At 37.5% G+C, this 21,225-nt stretch overlaps 1 protein-coding gene across 1 annotated transcript in view; it reads left to right on the forward strand.

Moving 5' to 3' along the window:
- The window catches only part of EXOC4 (exocyst complex component 4), a 737,569-nt gene that overhangs the window by 496,352 nt on the left and 219,992 nt on the right, over positions 1-21,225 (forward strand). The gene's annotated exons all lie outside the window — the stretch shown is intronic.

The following is a 21,225-nucleotide window of genomic DNA, read 5'->3' on the forward strand; positions in this document are numbered from 1 at the left end:
AAAAGAAGTATTCACCTTGTGTATAATAGGCATTATATTGAGTAAAATACATATTTTAAAATGCTAGATCACAAAGTCACACTCAAGAGTTGCTAGACAGTGACACCATGAAAGACAGCCAGGAGCTGAGTCTGATTGAGGGACATGGATTGGTGTCTCCCTGCCCTGCTTACCTGGGACATATTTGCCTGCTGCCTGAATTACCTGTATTTTCATTGCCCCCATCTCTCCCAGCCCATGCACCATTTATTTCATATATTAAATACGGACATTCTGAAACTTCACTGAAATGGGGTATGTTCTGAATGAGTAGAAAAACATGAGTGAAAGGTCCAGGGTGGAAATAATTTTGGATTGTCATAAAATAATGAGCAAATGAGCATCCTCCAGAGATGGGAAAGCAATGGGGCCAGATCATAGGAAGGCCATGAAAACCAAAGAGAGAATTTGAGATTCATGGGATAGAGGTAGAAGCCATTGAATGTTTTTGAGAAATGAACTATCATTGTGAAAGATGAATGCAGATTAATCTGGTGATGAAACATAAGGTGAGGAGTGAAGTGGGAATGGAAAGGACCAGATCAGAGATGCTGGCTCAGGAGGGTATAGACCAGAATTATAGACCATTCATGGACATGGGACTTGTTTGGAGATGATATAATTGCCTTTTCACCTCAATCTCCTTAAAGCAATTTAAAGGGAATAATGCACCTTCAAATGAGTTTAAATACTAAGAACTTAGTGAATCAGCTAGCTATAGTTTTCTAGAATACACTTTTTCATCCATTCATCTATCCATTTATCCATCCATTTATCCATCAAAACTTTTTTCCTCCTCCTCTAAATTTATACTTACAGTCAAACACATTACTTCCCAAGAGTCTCAGCCCCAGCATGATATTATAAGAATATTGATGGCATTAAGTTAGGTAACGAATATGAAACTGACTAGAAAATTCTGAAAACAAATTTGAAATGTTATGATTATTATTTTTATCTAGTTGTCATCCCTTTTGGATTCTCGTAAAATCATATTTAAATTAGGTAGATTTATGTATTGTAATTTGGTAATAAATATAGCCTTCATTGATTCTAATATTTTCTAACTATTCTGATTCTTTCTGCATTTTTATGCTATCTTCTCTGGAGAATTGACCAAAAAGAAAGGGAGTCTTTTTCTTTATTAAGACCTACAATAATCACTTTGGTTCTCTTTATGATGCTCTGAAAAATTCACAGCTCCAAGAATAAAAGTTTTCCTGTTTTGTTTTAATAACATCCCTTTTATTGTCCTCCTAAGACAGTACTAATAGTCATATCATTAAGTAATATTCCTGTACTGAATTTTCAGTCCTCTGATGATAAGGTTTTTTTTCTTTTGTTTCAAAAGCTCAAATAACCTCAGGAACAACAGTCAAAAAGAACTTTTTATCCAGAGAAACATGTCATGCAGATTCCCTGGTCATTGCTTTCAAAGTGTAGATGACCCAGGTAACTGACAATGTTGACATCTAGTTAAAACTTTTCTTCTTGGCGTGGGTACCCAGCAGTAAGGCATGTTCTGTTCTCTAATAACAGTATAGCAAAGTGTCAAGCACACATAACTTCTCAAGTCTGAGGGCAAGATATGAAATTTTTAAGATCATCTTGTGCTTTTGTTCTATTCCAGTGTTTGAATTTGCATGAATTATCCTGCAATAGGATAATAAAGCAGTAGAGTGGCTCAGGCCTATGGTCAGAGTTGATCAAGCCTATCTTTCTCCAGATGAATAAAAGGATTGTTACATGACAGCTGGCCAAAAACCGCAGCCTACACGACAGACACCTACCTGATGCTTGATCATGGTGAGGGCAGATGATGAAAGCATGCGTGTGATTGCAGAGCACGAAGGCGGCTCTCCCTCCACTTGTTACAGCTCTCTTAAAAATGCTGTTTATTCCCATGTTAATTTCCAAGGGAGTGATGAGAAGAGGGGCTTGGAAAACAGGATTGGGAAATGACTTTCTTCTTCTTGGCTGTGAGCTAGACATTATTTATTAGCATCCCCCCATGTTTATGTTCTTGAATATGTTATACTCGATCTTTATAAATCATCAGTAGGCCTACTCCCCTCCTCCTGCACCACTGCATTCCCAGCTAATAAGAGGCATACTTTGTCTTAGCAGTAATATTGTTTGCAATTTCTGAATACTTCCTGAAGGTAGAGACTCAGAAAAATGAATTAATTAGGGCTTGCAATAAATGAATTTAGCTCTAATTGTCATGGGTAGAGAAGATAAAAGCATAAAATGATGATAAACACTGGCCAACGGCTAATGAATATACAGATGGTCCTCAAGTTATGGTGGTTCCACTTAACAATCTTTTGACTTTACAATGGTGTGAATATAATATACATTCAGTAGAAGCGGTACTTCAAGTACCCATACAACCATTCTGTTTTTCACTTTCAGTGCAGTACTCAATAAATTACACTAGATATTGCACACTTTATTATAAAATAGGCTCTGTATTAGATTATTTTGTCCAACTATAGGCTAATGTAAGTGTTCTAAGCATGTTTAAGGTAGGATAGCCTGAGCTATGACGTTGAGTAGGTTAGGTGTATTAAATGCACTTTCGACTTAAAATTTTTCAACTGATGATGGGTTTATTGAGATGTAACCCCATCGTAAGTCGAGAAGCATCTGCCTATTTTCTTCACATACGCTCAGCTAAACACAGCGCAAAGTTAGCTGGTTTGCATCGTGGCCATTGTCAGAGCACGCATAATTTCTCCCTTTATGCAGGAGGTTTGCACTGAGCACCTGCCAGTGCACTGTGCCATGCACTAGGGGGGAGTACGATGATAAATCTAAGCAGTATCCTGCCTCAGAGAACCCAGAGTCTGGGAGGGAGAGGAGGTAAACAAATTAGAGACGGGTTTGTACCATTAGTGCTCTAAAGTGATATCCACATCTGCTCAGAACTAGTTTTTGTTTCAACCTGATGAATGGCACGGATAGGTTCCCTATAATCCTAAAGAATTCCTAAAGAAACAAGGAAAAATTGTCAGTGTCTCTGTCACCTGAGGTGAATATAACAGAATAATGAATTATACATCTTTGGGAAATGATCCATGTCGTGTACGGGTAGGCAAAACATCTACCACCTTCAACTTTTAATACATTTTATCTTGCTAATGGTCTCTTTTTATTCAGTATACTACTGAGGATTTTTCTGAAACCATGACTTAAGGAATGAAATCCACCTTCAATTATTTATGGTTTAAATTAATGCAAATAAGACTTTCTGGCTTGCTGTGCTGATACTCATTAATAAATATTTCACTGGGTATTAGGAAGATTCAGATTGACTAAATGAGCCTCTTTTTCAATACAAACAAAAGCCCTTGTGTTTTTCACTACTGTGCAGGCCTGATTCTTATGTCTGGCTTTCATTAAGGCAAATGAATGTTAGATGGGTGCATCAACACACTGATGGGTCCTGTGGGAATTGGAGTCAGCGGGGCTGGGGTAGGGGCTCTGCAGTGAAATAATCCTCTAGTTAAACCACATTTAATCTCATTAGCAGAGTAATTGTGCCGTTAGGGGAAATGACCAACCAGGTTAAAGAGAAACCCACATAGTCTAATTACTCTTCCACTTCTGTCATTGGAGAATAGAATGTTGAACTAGGGAGGCAAAAGATGTGCTTTTTGTGCTTGGCCTAACATTGGCATTAAGTCTTAGAAAATTCCAGATCTCTCAGCATTCCTAGGGCTTATGTGTGGCATTGGTGTCGTGTCATACACATTCTGGAATCCTTTCCTATAAAAAAATTAGCGCACCAATGGTACAGGATCGTGTCACGTTGCTCCTTTTTATTTACATATTTTTGCCCACTCACTTTTCCAATACAGTTATACAAATGAGACTTTGGCGATGTTTTAAAACTGTTTAGGATGTTGTAGTGCATCAGAAACTTCTAAAACTACCAAAATATCTAAAACTTAGTTACATAAAATAGGGCTTTTCATATTTCTGCTCATCGGTCAATTTTCTAGAATCATTGAATCTGTGACCCTGTATTTTACGTTCTTCGGAATTTACATGCATTATGGGGTTTGCCATTTTTAGGATGTGGTGCAGAAGAAAGAATGGTGAGCTAATTAGAAGCCAGATCTGGCTTCCAGACACAGTCTTAAAGCTTGATAGCAGTGTGACCTTCAGCAAATAAATTATCTTGTCTGAACTGCAGTTTCCTCGTATGTAAAATGGAAATAATTATCACTGTCAAAACAGCGCCAAAAGCAGAATGAGGTTCAGCTATGTGAAGGTCTTTTGTAAGTGCTAACGTGCACTATAGATCCGAGAGAGAATTATATCCCCACTTGACTTATATCACTAGCTTCAGGGACACAGCTTATACATGGTCAGTAAATGTTAGTTGAATTAATAATTAGATATTTGGGAGACTTACCATCATGTTTCAGTTTGTTGCTGGGATTTTACATGAATGATTAGTGTCAAAATTTGTCAAAAGCAGACAGTTTAATGGTTGCTGCTGCAGACTTTTTAAAAAGAGAGAAAATACGGTGGATACCTTAAGAAGGACTTATATCATTTCCAAAACAACATATGCATGTGGGGGGGAAATGACATAAAAACACTTAAAGATATTAACAAATGTGAATGCATTGTAGTAACAACCTGAATACATAAATGGTAAATGCAAAACTTACTCTTGTGTTTGTTGCTATCATGCCTGTGGCTATAATTTTTCACTGTGGACCTCATAAAAATAAACCATTTTATGTATACTATCATATTGGAAATAAACTGTCAGAGGGACCTGGATGAGAGTATGATGGCTGGAAATTTTTTTCACAAGTTTCATATGAGACAAAGTAATTTTCTGAAATAAATTTTTTCCATTAAGATGTACTTCATATTTGTGTTGTGATAAAGCATATATTCCTTAAATTTTTCCCATTGCTTTGAAAATAGGAAACATTTCTCAAATGAAACTGGGACTTATATTAGATTTTTTTTTTTTAATGTACAAACTACTTCTGTAGGCTTTTTCTGTCTCTTGAATATTCAGCTGCAGTTAGTAGCAACAATGAGCCTGAGAGTGTAATGCTCTATGCAGTCACCTGATTGCACACAGTGACTTTTGGACAGATGTTTTATCTTCTACGCGTTTTAGTTATTTGTCATCAACATAATCCAAAAGACTATCAGTTCTGCAGGAATAATATTGTAATCAAAATTCTTCTACAGGGTCTAGTTTCTCTTTGGAAATGATGTGTATTCCATCATTTTAATGCCTATACAATTGATAGATATTCACCTGCAAGTAATCAGCTAGACAGGAAGCTATTTTTTCTTTATTATTCCACATACAAATGCAATAATCTATGCTTTTCTATATCTCAAATTTATGAGCAGAATTTTTAACTCTAATTTAGCCTTACATAGGATATGAGAACTTGAATGGAAGGAATACTAAAGTCTTTAATTGCTATCGATAATTAGTAGACCTATTTATGAATCTAACTTTAAAAATGATATAACTCTGTTTCCTCTGGAAGGAACATAGGACAATAAGAATGGGATGCTAGATGAAATGGCTTAAAATGCTTAGCTTAGTTTACTTTTGGTGTTAAATTGGTTTTAGTCCAACCTGTTTTGTCATGTTGAAACCGTGAGAGGGTGGTATGTCAATAGATGGCCAAAAGTGAGACTCTAGGAAGCGCTAATCTCTTCTGAGTAGGAAAGGGCGCTGGCCGGGTGCAGTGGCTCATGCCTGTAATCCTAGCACTCTGGGAGGTTGAGGCAGGAAGATAGCTTGAGCTCAGAAGTTTGAGACCAGCCTGAGCAAGAACAAGATCCCATCTCTAGTAAATATAGAAAAATCAGCCAGGCATGGTGGTCCATACTTGTAGTCTCAGCTGCTAGGGAGGGTGAGGCAGGAGGATTGCTTGAGCCCAGGAGTTTGAGGTTGCTGTGAGCTAGGCTGACACCATAGCACTTGCCTGGGCAACAGAGTGAGACTGTGTCTCAAAAAAAAAAAAACAAAAAACAAAAAAAAACTATGAAAGGGCTCCATAGGAGGTAAATTTGAAAACAACTTCGAACCACTACAGAAAAATAACTTTGTAAATATTGTTACAAGATAATTATATGTATATATTGTTCTGGGAAAATGTAGATGTGGGAGCAGAGAAAGGAACCAACAGTGATACTGAGAAGATCATTATGGCTTAATTGAAATAATCAAGTACACAAGTAAAGGAAGTTAAAATAGAAAAGTTTAGCTGGGCACGGTGGTATAACCCTAGCACTCTGGGATGCCAAGGCAGAAGGATCACTTGAGGTTGGGAGTTTGAGACCGGATTGAGCAATGCTGAGACTCCATTTCTACAAAAAAAAAAAAAAAAAAATTGAAAACTTAGCTAGTCATGGTAGTGTGCACCTATAGTCCCAGGTACTTGGGAGGCTGAGGCAGGAGGATCACTTGAGCCGAGGAGTTAGAGTTTGCAGTGAGCTATGCTGAGGCCACTGCATGCACTCTTCTAGCCCAGGCAACAGAGGGAGACCGTGTCTCAAAAAAAAAAATTTTTTTAAGTAGAACAGTTTAAGGGACAAGATTCTTATCATAATTGTTATCTTTTTGTGATTCCTGTCATAACCGGTGACTAGGTGATCACTCACTACTTTGCCTATGCTCTTCTCTTAGAACACTTTGCATTTAGGTTGGCAGTGAATAAGTGATAGTAAACATGAGAGTGGGATAAGAAATAATCATAAGCTAAGTTTGGAATCAAGATTAGTTGCCAGATAGGCTCATTCGAGATAATTCAAACTGAGTTTCCCAAAGCATTAATTTATTAAACATCATGAAATCCATCCTGTTGAGGAAGAGCGGAGGAGAGAACCAGTACCAGCCTGTCTCTTCCAGCCAATAGACACTGCATATTTTAGGGACACACACACATACATACACACACACACACACACTATATATATATATATATATTGTAGAGACATGGGCCTCACTATTGCCCAACCTGATCTCACACTCCTAACCTCAAGCCATCCTTCCTCCTCAGTCTCCCAAATGGTAGGATTATAGGCGTGAGCCACCGTGCTGGCCTTGATTTTTAAACTGAAGCCTGGGTAACTGGAATGATGATGACACAAAAATAGAGAAAGCAGAGGAGAGTACTGAAATAACAATGAGAAAGCAGTGGTGAAGAGCTCCATGTTGGACATAGTTTGAGTTATCAGGTAGACATCGGCTGAAAGTATGTGACAAGTGATTGAAAATTCAGGTCAGGAGCAAGAAAGCAGGGCTGGAGATAAGATTTGTTATATTTCAAGGTAAATAATTCTCAGTCTTTGATATTCAAATATTTGTATTTAGCAATACTATGTTCCTCTCCATCCATACAAAGTTCCAGTACATCAGCATATAATTTAGGGTGTTCAGCATGGAGTGTGTCTACTGATTGTGTCTACCCTTACTTGCCCACCTCTGGGGTTCTAACCCCAGGGGTGAACAGTGAGAGGCAGTGATGTTGGAAGAGTGTGTTGGGTAGAGTGGTGGCGGTCAAGTCCAGCATGGCCTCTGGAGTCAAACTATCCATGATCATATTTTGACTCTATCACATACAACTTGTGTGACCTTAGGAAAGTAACTTAACCTTTCAATGACTTCATTTCTTCTTCCAAATGGCAGTTATGAAAGTACTTTACTTGATGGTGTTGTAAGGAATAGGTGAAGCAAAGCATGGTGATTACTTGAAACAGTGCTGGCCTGTGCACTTGACCCTCAAATGACACTGGTCTGAAATGTGCAGGTCTACTTACATGTGGACTTTTTCCAATAAGTACATTCAGCCCTACATATCAATGGGTTCTGTATTCACAATCAAATGCAGATCAAAAATAACAGTATTCATAGGACGTGAAACCGAAGGCTAGAGAGGGCTATCTTCATATAGGTAAGTTCCACAGGGCTGATTGTAGGACTTGAGCGTGCATGGATTTTGGTATACACAGGGGGTCCTGAAACCAGTCCCCTGCAGATACTGATACCAAGAGATGACTGTAATAAGAACATAACTGTCAGTTATGTTGCTCAGTTTCATCATAAAATGGGGATAGTCATAGTGCAGTCCTCGGAGTTCGTGTGAAAATGACATGAAATAATTCAAATAAAGCTCTTTGACCAGGACACGGTAAGAGCTACATAGGTGTAAGCAATTATTAACATAGCTCCTACTGACGTTGCAACAGGTAGAAGATTCGCCAGATTCCCCTGTGTCTTGCATTAGAATATCTGAAGGCCAGACTGATATGAAGCACCTAAAATTGAGTATTATTTAATATGTGCCACATAAGTTTCCAGGAATATGATAGACATTTTGTAATAAGTTCCAGTTTTTCTTGGAAAATTTTCCGACAGCCTTATCTTTTATAAAAAATATAAAAAAGAGGCTATTTTACTATAAGTAAGATAAACTGAAAGGATAAAAATGAAGTTTCAGACCAGTTCAAAAAGCAAGGTTATGGCCGGGCGCTGTGGCTCACGCCTGTAATCCTAGCTCTTGGGAGGCCGAGGCGGGCGGATTGCTCAAGGTCAGGAGTTCAAAACCAGCCTGAGCAAGAGCGAGACCCCGTCTCTACTATAAATAGAAAGAAATTAATTGGCCAACTGATATATATATATATAAAAATTAGCCGGGCATGGTGGCGCATGCCTGTAGTCCCAGCTACTCGGGAGGCTGAGGCAGAAGGATCACTCAAGCCCAGGAGTTTGAGGTTGCTGTGAGCTAGGCTGACGCCACGGCACTCACTCTAGCCTGGACAACAAAGTGAGACTCTGTCGCAAAAAAAAAAAAAAAAAAAAAAAAAAAAAAGCAAGGTTATTATTTTGTCCCCAAGTTTTGTATCAACAGCCCTTATTTATTTCTTTATTTTTTATATTCATTTTTTTTCTGTTAAAAAGAGATTGCTTGATATTAAGGGTTAGAGTTTAAGTCACTTCAATTTCCAAATTATATGCTTAAAAAATTTAACAGCTGTCATTTTAAAAGAGGCTTACTTCATTTTACTTAAAGTGCTTTTGAGTCTGGAGGGAACACTTAAATATAGTCACAAATCACTTGCAATATAGTCATGGTAAGAGTTGTAAAAGTTAAATTTGTTTATAAGCTTACAGAGTCCAAATTTTGTAGATAATATTCTTTCCTCCCTTTACGGTAATGATCGTTACCTCTTTTCTCCCCTAATCCTAGGCATGAATTTCACACATTACAAATAAGAGTGTCCAAATCCCTTTTTATTTCATTAGTTCAGCAAATTGTCTCCTACGGGTATGGGCTGAGGACATGATTGGGCTCTGCAGTGATGAGCTTATTTTGCACTTTTACACACAAAATCTTTATATACCAAAGGCACAGATAGTAGTTACACTCAGCATGAACAAATTACAGCCTGTTGGGGGAGAGCTTCTTCCTGATGTGCCAATGGCTTACTCCCATGAATTAAGAGGCAAATGTGCTCCAAAGTGCATTAACCTTTATGGATTTTTCTTCAGTTTTCATGTTGTACTGATTTATGGTCTTAAATATGCCTGTTGCTGCTGTTTCTGAATGAGTCCCTTGCAAATCATTTCTAAATGATCTTTTTCGACCCAGATAATACAAGTAAGTTGAATACATCTCAAATCGATTCCTCTGAGGCTTCTTTCCTTCTTTGTCCAAGTTGTTTTCCAGTATTCTCTGGGTCTTAAATGTCATATCTGAGAACAATCAAGTAAGTAAGAAATGTGTCTTAAAGGAGCCACATTTGCTGGGGCAGCTTCTTTCTGCAAACTGGGTTGTTTCCAGCCTGTTGCATGGCCTCACCTGGGTTTGACGCCAAAGGCCCATTTTTCCTCAGTATTGCTAACTGATCACAGTTCTTTATACAAGTATGGGCTCGTGTCTGGGAGTTGATTTTATTATGGGTTCGGTGTTGATTTTTTTTTTTTTCATACAAATCAAGCATGGTAGGCATTTTGCATGTACTGTGTTCTCGTAAAAGTTCACTTTTTCCCTTAGAATGATGTGCAGAAAGTGTCATCAGAATGCAGGATTCTGTGTTATTAGTGCTGTTTACCACCTTTTTACATGGGTCCATATTTCTCCAGAAAAGTTCTGCATTTGACAGTCAGTGTTTCATTCTCTTCTGGGTCCAAAGATATTTTCAGTTTCCTGGATTTAGGGGAAAATGTACATTTTATTTTCTCCCTGTAACTCATGTGTCATTCATGCCGCAGGGTAGTAGTTGCTGTTGTTTGCATTCTTTACATAAAACTCAAACACAAAATCAAAGGTACAAATTTCAAATGCAGAATTCTGGCTTTTGGAGCACAAGTAGTTCATTCATGAATGTGTCGCAGACAGTGTGCCACTGTTTATTGCTGATTAAGTTTTTAATGTATGCATTTATGTATAATCTGTCATACAACGTTATTATAGTAAATGTGACAATAGAGGACTGGCAGGATGAGGAGGGTGCCATGTGGACTTATCTTTGACTGTGCTTGACTACTTACTTAAGCAAAGCTCCTGCAGAACTGTAAATATCATGCAATTTCTCTTTTTACATAGAAATCTGGAGTAAAATAGAGAGAAGATAGATTTTTTTTTAAAAAAAGTCTTTAAAGCTATTATGCAGTGGGAGAGATTTAGAGCTTCCCAGTGGAGATAAGCATAGTACATCTCTGCAGAGTCTAGACTAGATTAGAAAGCACATCAGAGGAAATGATATGCTGAGAGATCCTGCAGATGCAGAGCCCATAAGGAAAAGTTGCACCTTTCTAGTGGTTCTGCTATGCGGGATCAGGAGAAAAATCGCCAGCCTTCCAGTTATATATTAATTTGTACATTATTCATCCTAAACTATTAAAACATATGTGTGATAATATATATCAAAGTCAGGAAATACCAAAGTGAAAAGGATATGTTGTGTGATACAGATTATATATAAATGCATACATTAAAAACATAACTAGCAATTAACAGTGATGCACTATTTATGACAGAGTCATAAATGAACTTCTTGTGGTCTAAAAGCCAGAATCCTGACTTCGAATGTTCTGAAATTTGCACCTTTGATTTTTGTATTTTGGTTTTATGGAAAAATAATGTGTCCCCATGATTAAATTCCCCTTATGCATTTTTCGGCAAGAATATGAGAGAAGTGACACTGTGTTCTTCTTTATAACATATCAGGAGGCACATGGTGTTCAGTTTGTCTCATTATTAGTGATGTTGGCCATCGAATTTTAAAAACTCATTAGGGTATGAATGAATATAGGAATACTTATTTACTATGAGCAACTATTTTTTTATTCAAATGAATAAAATATCACTGTTCCCATTGCACCTTCTACAGTATAATGTAGGCCCTCTGTGTTCGAGAATATTTCCAGCTGGTAGCAGCCACAATTCTTGGCTGAAATGAAACGGAAGAAATGGAGCTTTACAATGAAATGGAATTTATGCTAAGGAGGCTGGGCTAAGGAAGAGACTCGAGAAGCTTGAGTGAAATTTTAATTAGTTTACAATTTCCCTGGATAGAAATCAAGTCAAGATACAAATTTTGAAATATTGGGCGAAATGTAAGTGCTGTGTGCTCATGTGTGTGTTCCAACGGCTGCATAACTTTCTGCAAGAAAGTAAATTAAAAAATATAGGTAGTGCATATGTACATACTTTTGGAGGGCCACTAGTAGATAATCTGAGATGAAAACCTGAAAATTAAATATTTACAAATAGCAATTATTACAAATTAGGAAATAAGATCCATGCTTTAATCATTCAAATGCAGTGAGAGCCAGTTGTGTATACTGTCATTATTTGTTTTTTGTCTTATCCCTTAGAACCTTAGGGTTAGGAGGCTGATCTGAGTAAGGTTCCTCAGAGTCCTGTAATTAAATGCTGTCCGTACAGCATGATGTATATCTTTTCCTTTGATTCTTGTTGTCTTTTTCCACATACACGGATGTACCTGTACTTGCTGTTTACCTGCTCGTCATTTATGGAGATAGGAAATTCCCAGTGGAGAATTCCCCTTGGTGAGATTAGTTAATACCTTTTTGACAGGGTTCCATCTGTGTTCTAGCTTAACTTTGAATGAAGTATTTTCTTTCCTAATGAGAGTCTTCTTGCTGTTAAAAAATTCCGTGCTTTCATACTTCCATAGAGCTAATTAGGAGCATTGTTGGAAAAATTGAACATTTTAATGATTCTCCCTTACACCCTTCACTCTCCCTCCTGTCTCCCATTCAAGAGATCATTTTAAAAATACTTACCAGGTGAAGGGACCTATGCAGTATACTGTGGGAATTTGGGGAAAATAAAATACAGATTCGTCCATGAAAAATTTTAAGGAGCTACTTACAGTATTTGTGGAAATAATGCAACAGAAGCAAAATGAAGACGTTCCCTAATAGATGTTTGGTTTAATAATGTTGTATTCGTTAGCATGATGGAATGAGTCTCAAATACTCAGTGAAAGAGCAGAGGATAAGCTAGTGTGAACAATCATGTTGTACAAAATAAAATAAAAAAACCATGGAATGCGGGCAAGAACTAGAAGTACTAGTTAACACTGGAGGGGTGCAGATATGGGATGATTTTTTTTTTTTTAAATCTTTTATTGGGACCTCTAGTCCAAATTCTTGGGAAAAGGGCACTATTTTTCAGATAGGTCATGTCCTAGTTTCAGAAACTACGGGTTGCAATCAAAGGACCTGTTAATTATTTTATTCAATACTTTGTTCAACAGATGTTTCCTAAGAGTCTAGTCTGTGCCAGCCGTAGAGTAGCACTACTAGGCACTGAGACTATGGCAGGGAACGGTTTACACTTGGCCTCTGGCCACGTGGGGTTTTGGTCATTCCTACATATGTTTGTTGCTGAAATAGTCAAACTATTAATCTAATTGTCTGAATTGGTAATTAGGGATGATTTTATGGGAAAGTAAGGGGGGAACAAGGTAAAAAAAAAATCTTAAAATACATCACACTTTAATCTCTGACCTCATCAGGGTTAGCATAACAATAGTAATTATAAAAATAGCAGCGACACCATTTACTAAGCAGCTACTAAGTGTCAGTCTTTCTGAGTGCTTAATTTTTATTTTCAAATTTAATCATCATCAGACATCAAAGCAGTGGGTAATGGTGTCATTACCCACAAGTAAGGCTTAGGGAGGCTAAGTAACCTGCCCAAGACAGAACATTCCAGGTCCGAACTCTGGAATGCCTTCTCTGCTCCTGACCACTCCACTTCCCTAAGTCATTCCTCCCTGCAGAGCCACAGGGAGTGAGGTTCACCTCCCAGATGGCTAGCAAAGTCCTTTTCCTGTGTCCTTCCTGCCCATGAAAGGGTAGTTAATTTAATGTAATTGCTTCCTTTTAAAAAAGTTTTGCTTGTAGATGTTTATTTTTGACAAATAGAAATTATATGTATTTATAGTGTACAACGTGATGTTTTGAAATATGTATACATTGTGGGATGGCTAAATTGAGCTAATTAACGTGCATTACCTCACATACTTATTTTTTATGGTGAGAACACTTAAAATCTGTTTGTGATTTTCAAGCCACATTGTTTATTAACTACAATCACCATGTTTTACAATAGATCTGTTACATTCATCCCTCCCATCTAATTGAAATACTTTGGTCAACATCATCTGCCCCCTGCCTGTCCCCCAGTAGCCACCATTGTACCCATTTTTGACTAGAGTAGAGACTGGTGGGACAGCCTTCATTTTTCTCTTTGATTCGCTCCCACATGTTTTGTGCTTTCTGCACAGTGAGGCTCATGACAGCTCTTACAGCAGATTTGGAAACATGTTGAATGGGTCCCCTCAAGTTAGAGATGACAGCATTAACCTGGATGGGTCATTTGAGACTAATGCATGTGCTTTAGGGAATAAATGCTTTGTATTTGAAAGAAATCACTCAACCAAAAGTGAGGGGCCCCCCTCTGTCTGTGCTGCTCAGAGGAGTTCATATTTTAGGGACACTAAAGGCAAATAGGGAACTAGAAACAAAAATGTGGATAATTTAGAGCCTCTGTCCCTCTGTTGAGGAGCAGGTTGACTAGTAAAAAATTTATTCTAATAAATGTTAAAGATTTTAAAAGTGTAAGAAGTATTTCTGCTCAGAAAACCATTTTTCCAAATTCCTTGCAAGAAAATAGAGATTCCAATCATTGATTCCCATAATATTAAAAATAATAAAAAGAGTTTTGATGTATTTAATCATTAGCAAATTATTATTTTATTTTATTTTTTTATTTTTATTTTTTTATTTCAGCATAGTATGGGGGTACAAATGTTAAGGTTACGTATATTGTCCTTGCCCTCCCTCCCCCCTCGGGTCAGAGCTTCAAGCATGACCATCCTCCCTTCAAGCATGACCATGCACATCTCAGTCATTATGTTTGTTTATACCCATCACCTCCTCTCCCCTGCCATCTCCCTGACACCCGATAAATGTTATTCCTATATGTCCACTTAGGTGTTGATCCGTTAATACCAATTTGCTGGTGAGTACATGTGGTGCTTGTTTTTCCATTCTTGGGATACTTCACTTAGTAGAATGGGTTTCAGCTCTATCCAGGAAAATACAAGAGATGCTATATCACCATTGTTTCTTAGAGCTGAATAGTACTCCATGGTATACATATACCACATTTTATTAATCCATTCATGTATTGATGAGCACCTGGGTTGTTTCCACAACTCTGCAATTGTGAACTGTGCTGCTATAAACATTCGAGTGCAGGTGTCCCATTTGTAGAGTGTCATTTGATCTTTTGGGTAGATGTCCAGTAGTAGAATTGCTGGATCAAATGGTAGATCGACTTTGTATCGCTTTAAGGTATCTCCATATTGCTTTCCACAGAGGTTGATCCAGTTTGCAGTCCCACCAGCAGTGTAGGAGTGCTCCTATCTCTCCGCATCCATGCCAACATTTATTATTTGGGAACTTTTTGATACAGGCCATTCTTACTGGAGATAAGTGACATCTCATTGCAGTTTTGATTTGCATTTCCCTGATGATTAGAGATGTTGAGCATTTTTCATGTATTTGTTGGCCATTATTCTGTCTCCTTATGAAAAATTTCTGTTCATGACCTTTGCCCACTTTTTGATAGGATTGTTGGATTTTTCCTTGCTGATTTTCCTGAGTTCTGAATAAATTCTAGTTATCAGCCCTTAATCTTATGTGTACCTTGTGAAAAATTTCTCCCATTCTGGGGCTTGTCTGCTCTCTTGACAGTTTCTTTGGCTGTGCAGAGGCTTTTTAATTTGATCAGGTCCCATTTATTTATTTTTGTTGCTGCTGTGATTGCCTTTGGGGTCTTCTTCATAAATTATTTGCCTAGGCCAATGTCTAGAAGAGTATTTCCAAAGTTTTCCTCTAGAATTCTAATAGTTTCACACCTAATGTTCAAGTCTGTTACCCAGCGTGAGTTGATTTTTGTGAGAGGTAAAAGGTGTGGGTCCTGTTTCAGGCTTCTACAAGTGGCTATCCAGTTTTCCCAGCACCATTTATTGAATAAGGATTCTTTTCCCCAGTGTATGTTTTTGTCTGCTTTGTCAAAGATTAGTTGGCTATATGAGGATGGTTTTATATCTGGGTTCTCTGTTCTGTTCCACTGGTCAATGTCCCTGTTCTTGTGGCAGTCCCAAGCTGTTTTAATTACTATAGCCTTGTAGTGTAGTTTGAAGTCTGGCAAATTGATACCTCCTATTTTGTTTTTATTGCCTGGGATTGATTTTGCTATACAGGGTCGTCTCTGGTTCCATATGAAGCATAAAATTATTTTTTCTATATCTGTGAAAAATGATGATGGTATTTTGATAGGGATTGCATTGACTCTGTAGGTCACTTTGGATAGTATAGACATTTTGTTGTTTGGTGGTTTTTTTTGAGACACAGTCTCACTTTGTTGCCCAGGCTAGAGTTAGTGCCGTGGCATCAGCCTAGCTCACAGCAACCTCAATCTCCTGGGCTCAAGCAATCCTCCTGCCTCAGCCTCCTGAGTAACTGGGACTACAGGCATGCGCCACCATGCCCGGCTAATTTTTTGTTTATATATTTTTGGTTGGTCAGTTAATTTCTTTCTATTTTTAGTAGAGATGGGGTCTCGCTCAGGCTGGTTTCAAACTCTTGACCTCGAGCAATCCGCCCGCCTTTGGCTCCCAGAGTGCTAGGATTATAGGCATGAGCCACCGCACCCGCCCTGGGTAGTATAGACATTTTAACAATGTTGATTCTGCCAATCCATGAGCATGGTATATTCTTCTACCTGTTTACATCCTCTGCTATTTCCTTCTTCAGTGTTTCATAGTTCTCTCTGTAGAGGTCTTTTACCTCCTTAGTTAAATATATTCCTAGGTACTTTATTTTCTTTGTTGCTATTTTGAAGGGAATTGAGTCTTTGATTTGGTTCTGACTTTTACTATTGTTGGCATATATGAATGCCTCTGATTTCTGTGTATTGGTTTTGTGTTCTCAGACTTTACCAAATTCATTTATCAATTCAAGGAGTCTCTTGGTTGAATCCTTGGGGTTTTCTAGGTATAATATGTCATCAGCAAAGAGTGAGAGTTTGATCTCTTCTGCTCCCATTTGGATGCCCTTAATTCGACTCTCTTGTCTGATTGCTGTAGCAAGGACTTCTAGCACTATGTTGAATAGAAGTGGAGATAGTGGGCAACCTTGTCTTGTTCCAGTTCTAAGTGGCAATACTTTCAATTTTTCCCCATTCAGTATGATATTGGCTGTGGATTTGTCATATATGGCTTGTATCATTTTTAGGTAAGCCCTGTCTATGACTATTTTGTTGAGCGTTCTTATCGTAAAAGGGTGTTGAATTTTGTCAAATGCTTTTTCTGCATCTATTGAGACGATCATATGGTCTTTGTTTTTGCTTCAGTTTATATGGTGAATTACATTTATAGATTTGCTTATATTGAACCATCCGTGCATCCCTGGGATGAAGCCCACTTGGTTGTGATGGATTATTTTCTTGGCAAGCACTTGGATTCAATTGGCTAGGATTTCATTGAGGATTTTTGCATCTATATTCATAAGGGATATTGGTCTGTAGTTTTCTTTTTTTGTTGCATCCTTTCTTGGTTTTGGTATCAGGGTTATGTTCACTTCATAAAATGTGTTGGGGAGAATTCTATCCTTTTCAATGTTGTGAAATAATTCTTCTTTGCAGATGTGGTAAAATTCAGGTGTGAAACCATCTGGTCCAAGACTTCTTTTTAGGAAGATTTTTTTATTGCTGTTTCAATTTCAGTACTTGATATTTGTCTGTTCAGTAATTCTATTTCTTCCTGGTTGAGCCTAGGGAGACTGTGTGTTTCTAAGAAATTGTCCATTTCCTCCACATTTTCTAGTTTGTATGCATAGAGGTTTTTGTAGTATTCATGAATTATATCTTGTATCTCCATGGCATCCGTTATAATTTCTCCTTTATTGTTCCTGATGGAGCTTATTAGAGATTTTTCTTTTCTGCTTTTTGTTAGTCGAGACAAAGGTGTGTCAATTTTGTTTATTTTTTCAAAGAACCAACTTTTTGTTTTATTAATGTTCCGTGTAGTTTCCCTGTTGTCAATTTTGTTTAGTTCTGATTTGATCTTAATGGTTTCACTTCTTCTGCTGGGTTTAGGGTCGATCTGTTCTTCTTTTTCCAGCTCTTTGAGACGATTCATTAGTTTGTCTATTTGTGATCTTTTCAACTTTTAGATATAGGTATTTATGGAAATAAACTGTCCTTTCAGGACTGCTTTAGCTGCGTCCCACAGGTTTTGGTAACTTGTGTCTCCTTTGTCATTTAGTTTAAAGAATCTTTTGATTTTCATCTTGATTTCCTCATTTATGAAGTGATCATTCAGCAGATGGTTGTTTAGTTTCCATGACTTTGTGTAGAAATGAAAGCTCCTGTTAGGATTGACTTCTACATTTATTCTATTGTGATCTGAAAAGATACATGGTATAATTTCTATTTTTTAAAATTGTTTGAGACATGCTTTGTGTCCTAGGATATGGTCAATCTTAGAGAATGACCCATGAGCTAATGAGAAGAATGTATATTCAGTGGTTTTGGGGTAGAATGTCCTATAAATGTCAGTCAGGCTCATTTGTTCTAGAGTTCTATGTAAGTCTATTATTTCTTTGTTGATTTTCTGTTTGTAGGATCCTGTCCTGTGCTGTCAGTGGGGTGTTAAAGTATCCAACTATTATGGTGTTGTTGTTTGTCCATTTGTTTAGATCAAGTAGAGTTTGCTTTGTTAATCTGGGTGCACCTAGGTTGGGTGCATATATATTTAGAATTGTTATGTCTTCTTGTTGAACTGTGCCCTTCACCATTATATAGTGACCTTCTTTGTCTTTTATTACTTTTGTTGATTTAAAAACTAAGTTATCTGTAATCAGCACAGCCACACCACCTTTGTTTTGGCTTCCATTTGCTTGAAATACCATTCTCTACCCCTTTACCATTAGTCAAACTGCATCCTTGCAGGTTAGATGTGTGTCCCGAAGGCAGCAGACACTTGGCTTGTATTTTTTTATCCATTCTACCAGCCTATGTCTCTTGAGTGGGGAGTTCAAGCCATTCACATTTATTGAGATAACTGATAGGTGGGGCAGATTTCTGTTCATTATGTTGGGTTGAACTTTGTTGCTTCGTTTTCTCTCTTGAGCCATTGTGGTATCTGGGCTTTGATCTTTAGCTTTTGAGTAGATTTACATTCCTGAGTGTTCTGATCCATGGGTGACACTGTTTTGAGTACTTCTTAAAGGGCTAGTCTTGTCTTGGTGAATTCCCTCAGTCTTTGCTTATCTGAGAATGTCTTGATTTCTCCTTCATATACAAAACTTAGTTTTAGCGGGAGTAAGATTCTAGGCTGGGCATTATTCTGTTTCAGAAGAGTGAGAATGGGGCCCCAGTCTCTCCTTGCATTATTAACAGCAGTTTTCTTCCCGAGGCCAACAAAGGAGACCAGGATGCACTTGGTGGGGGATTTCTCTGAGGATTAAGTGATATCAGAAGGGGCCAACATTGCAGGATGTGGCATTTGGGGATGCTAAAATTATGGTCATGGCTAACTATGTACTTTTATTTCCACATTTTCCCCTGTCCGCTTACTCTCCCCTTAAAGACCCATTGTATCTTGTTTGGGGCCATATTTTTATTCTCCTTTCAACATTGATAACATTGATTAAGAAGCCTCATTGCCGTTTCTCATGCCTTCTTAATTCCCACTTTCTTTTCTATACTTTTTGGTTACTTTTTTTCTTATGTGTATGCTCCCACCCTCCACGCCCATCCCCACCACACATATACCCCCCACACACACACGCACCCCCAGGGTAGCAGGGTATTTAACTTGTGATTTGGAAAATTAACTGCAATGTGTTAATTTATTAAGCAAAGGAAACTCTTTATTAGGTTAAACAGCTAAACTTAAGAAACTATTTATATACTAAACTTTAAATGTGGCCTAATTAGACAGCAATTTATGAAATATAGTCTTTGATATATGTAGATGATTTTTACATTTTCTAATTTAATGTTATTTGAGTAGTTAATACTTTCACAGTTGTTAACAATCAAAGGATTATAAAAAGTTAGAATTGGAAAGTCTCATTTTTATTCCTCTTCCAGACCTCACCCCAGCCCTACCTCCTACAGATACTTGGTTTTTTGTAAGACTCCCCAGGGTGGCTTTATGTTCAAATAAACAAATGAGAATATACAATTCTAATATAGAGGTAGTAATACTACTAAATACATATTGATCTACACCTGCTTTTTATCACTTAACAATATATCCTAGAGGTCTTTTCACATTAATGCATCAAAAGCTTCTACATTTGGCGATAGAGGGAGCTGCACAGTATTCCAATAAAACTGTAGATGTACCACAGTTTATTATCTAATTGATGAGCTTTGGGTTGTTTCCAGTCTTTGCCTAAGAAACAATGCTACAATGATCTATATACTGTGCAGCTGGATCATCTCATCCATATTCAGCTACAGATGTCAGAACAATTTCCCAGAAGTGGGATTTCTGGGTCAAAAGGAAGTACATTTGTAATTTTGAATGATAGTATCAATTTGCCCATCATTAGGGTTATACCATTTTTTTCCCCACTTTCATCAATAATATACAAGAATGCCTCTTTCCCCACACTTATGCCAACAAAGTATGTTTTCAGATTTTGGAATTTGGCCCTGGGTGTAAAAAATTGGTATTTCAGTATAGTTTACTTTGCATTTTTCTTATTATGAATGAAGTTAAGAATTTTTTCTAATATTTAATGTCCATTGTATTTCTTTTACTGCAAACAGTCTTTTCACAGCTTTTGATGATTTTTCTACTAAGTCGTTTAGTTTTTTTTCCTACTTGATTTCTAGCCATCATCTGTGATACAAGCTACAAGTGTATCTTCCCAGTTATTCATCTTTTGTCTTTATTTTATTTCTTTTCATTTCACTTTCATCCCCTTCGTTTTTGAGGAAAATTTAAAGTACAAGCCTTGTTTTCCATAGCACCGTGGCGTGGAACTGTAAAAATGACCAATGCGAGCTGAAACCACGCCCAACAATCTTAATCAGTGGGTGTAATAGTGGTTGTTTCATGACTTTGAAAAATTTTTGTCAAAACATTAAAAGGTCTCTTACTGTTATTTATAAACATATAGTATACAGAAATGAAAAATAAGATAACTGCTATGGATTTAGTACACTGTAACATTAGAAACATTAAGAATTAAAGTATTTTATTTCTTTGTTAAAATTTTATCAAGAGTAGTTTGGAGAGTGCTTGCCACCTTCTTCTTGTGTGCTTTATAATACACAGCAAGCATCTTTTCTGGGCCCTGGCAAACCGTCACACTCCTTCTAGGTTTGGATCAGCTGCCAGCATTTATCCTTTGTTTTTTCAATGTTATGAAATATCTCCAAGAGTTCCTTAAATGTGAAGTCTTTTGCCAGCGTTACTTCCCCTGGTGTCCCCTCCCTCTCCGTCTCTTCTGTCACGGCCACTTCCCTCGTGGGTGTTGGCCATCGCCCTGGCTGCCTGTGCCTCTCCGGTGGCAGCAATGCCAACATTCCCACAGGCAGCTGTTTCTTCTGTAACTCC

This window comes from Microcebus murinus, chromosome 9 (assembly GCF_040939455.1).
Source record: "Microcebus murinus isolate Inina chromosome 9, M.murinus_Inina_mat1.0, whole genome shotgun sequence".
Classification (NCBI taxonomy): Eukaryota; Metazoa; Chordata; class Mammalia; order Primates; family Cheirogaleidae; genus Microcebus; species Microcebus murinus.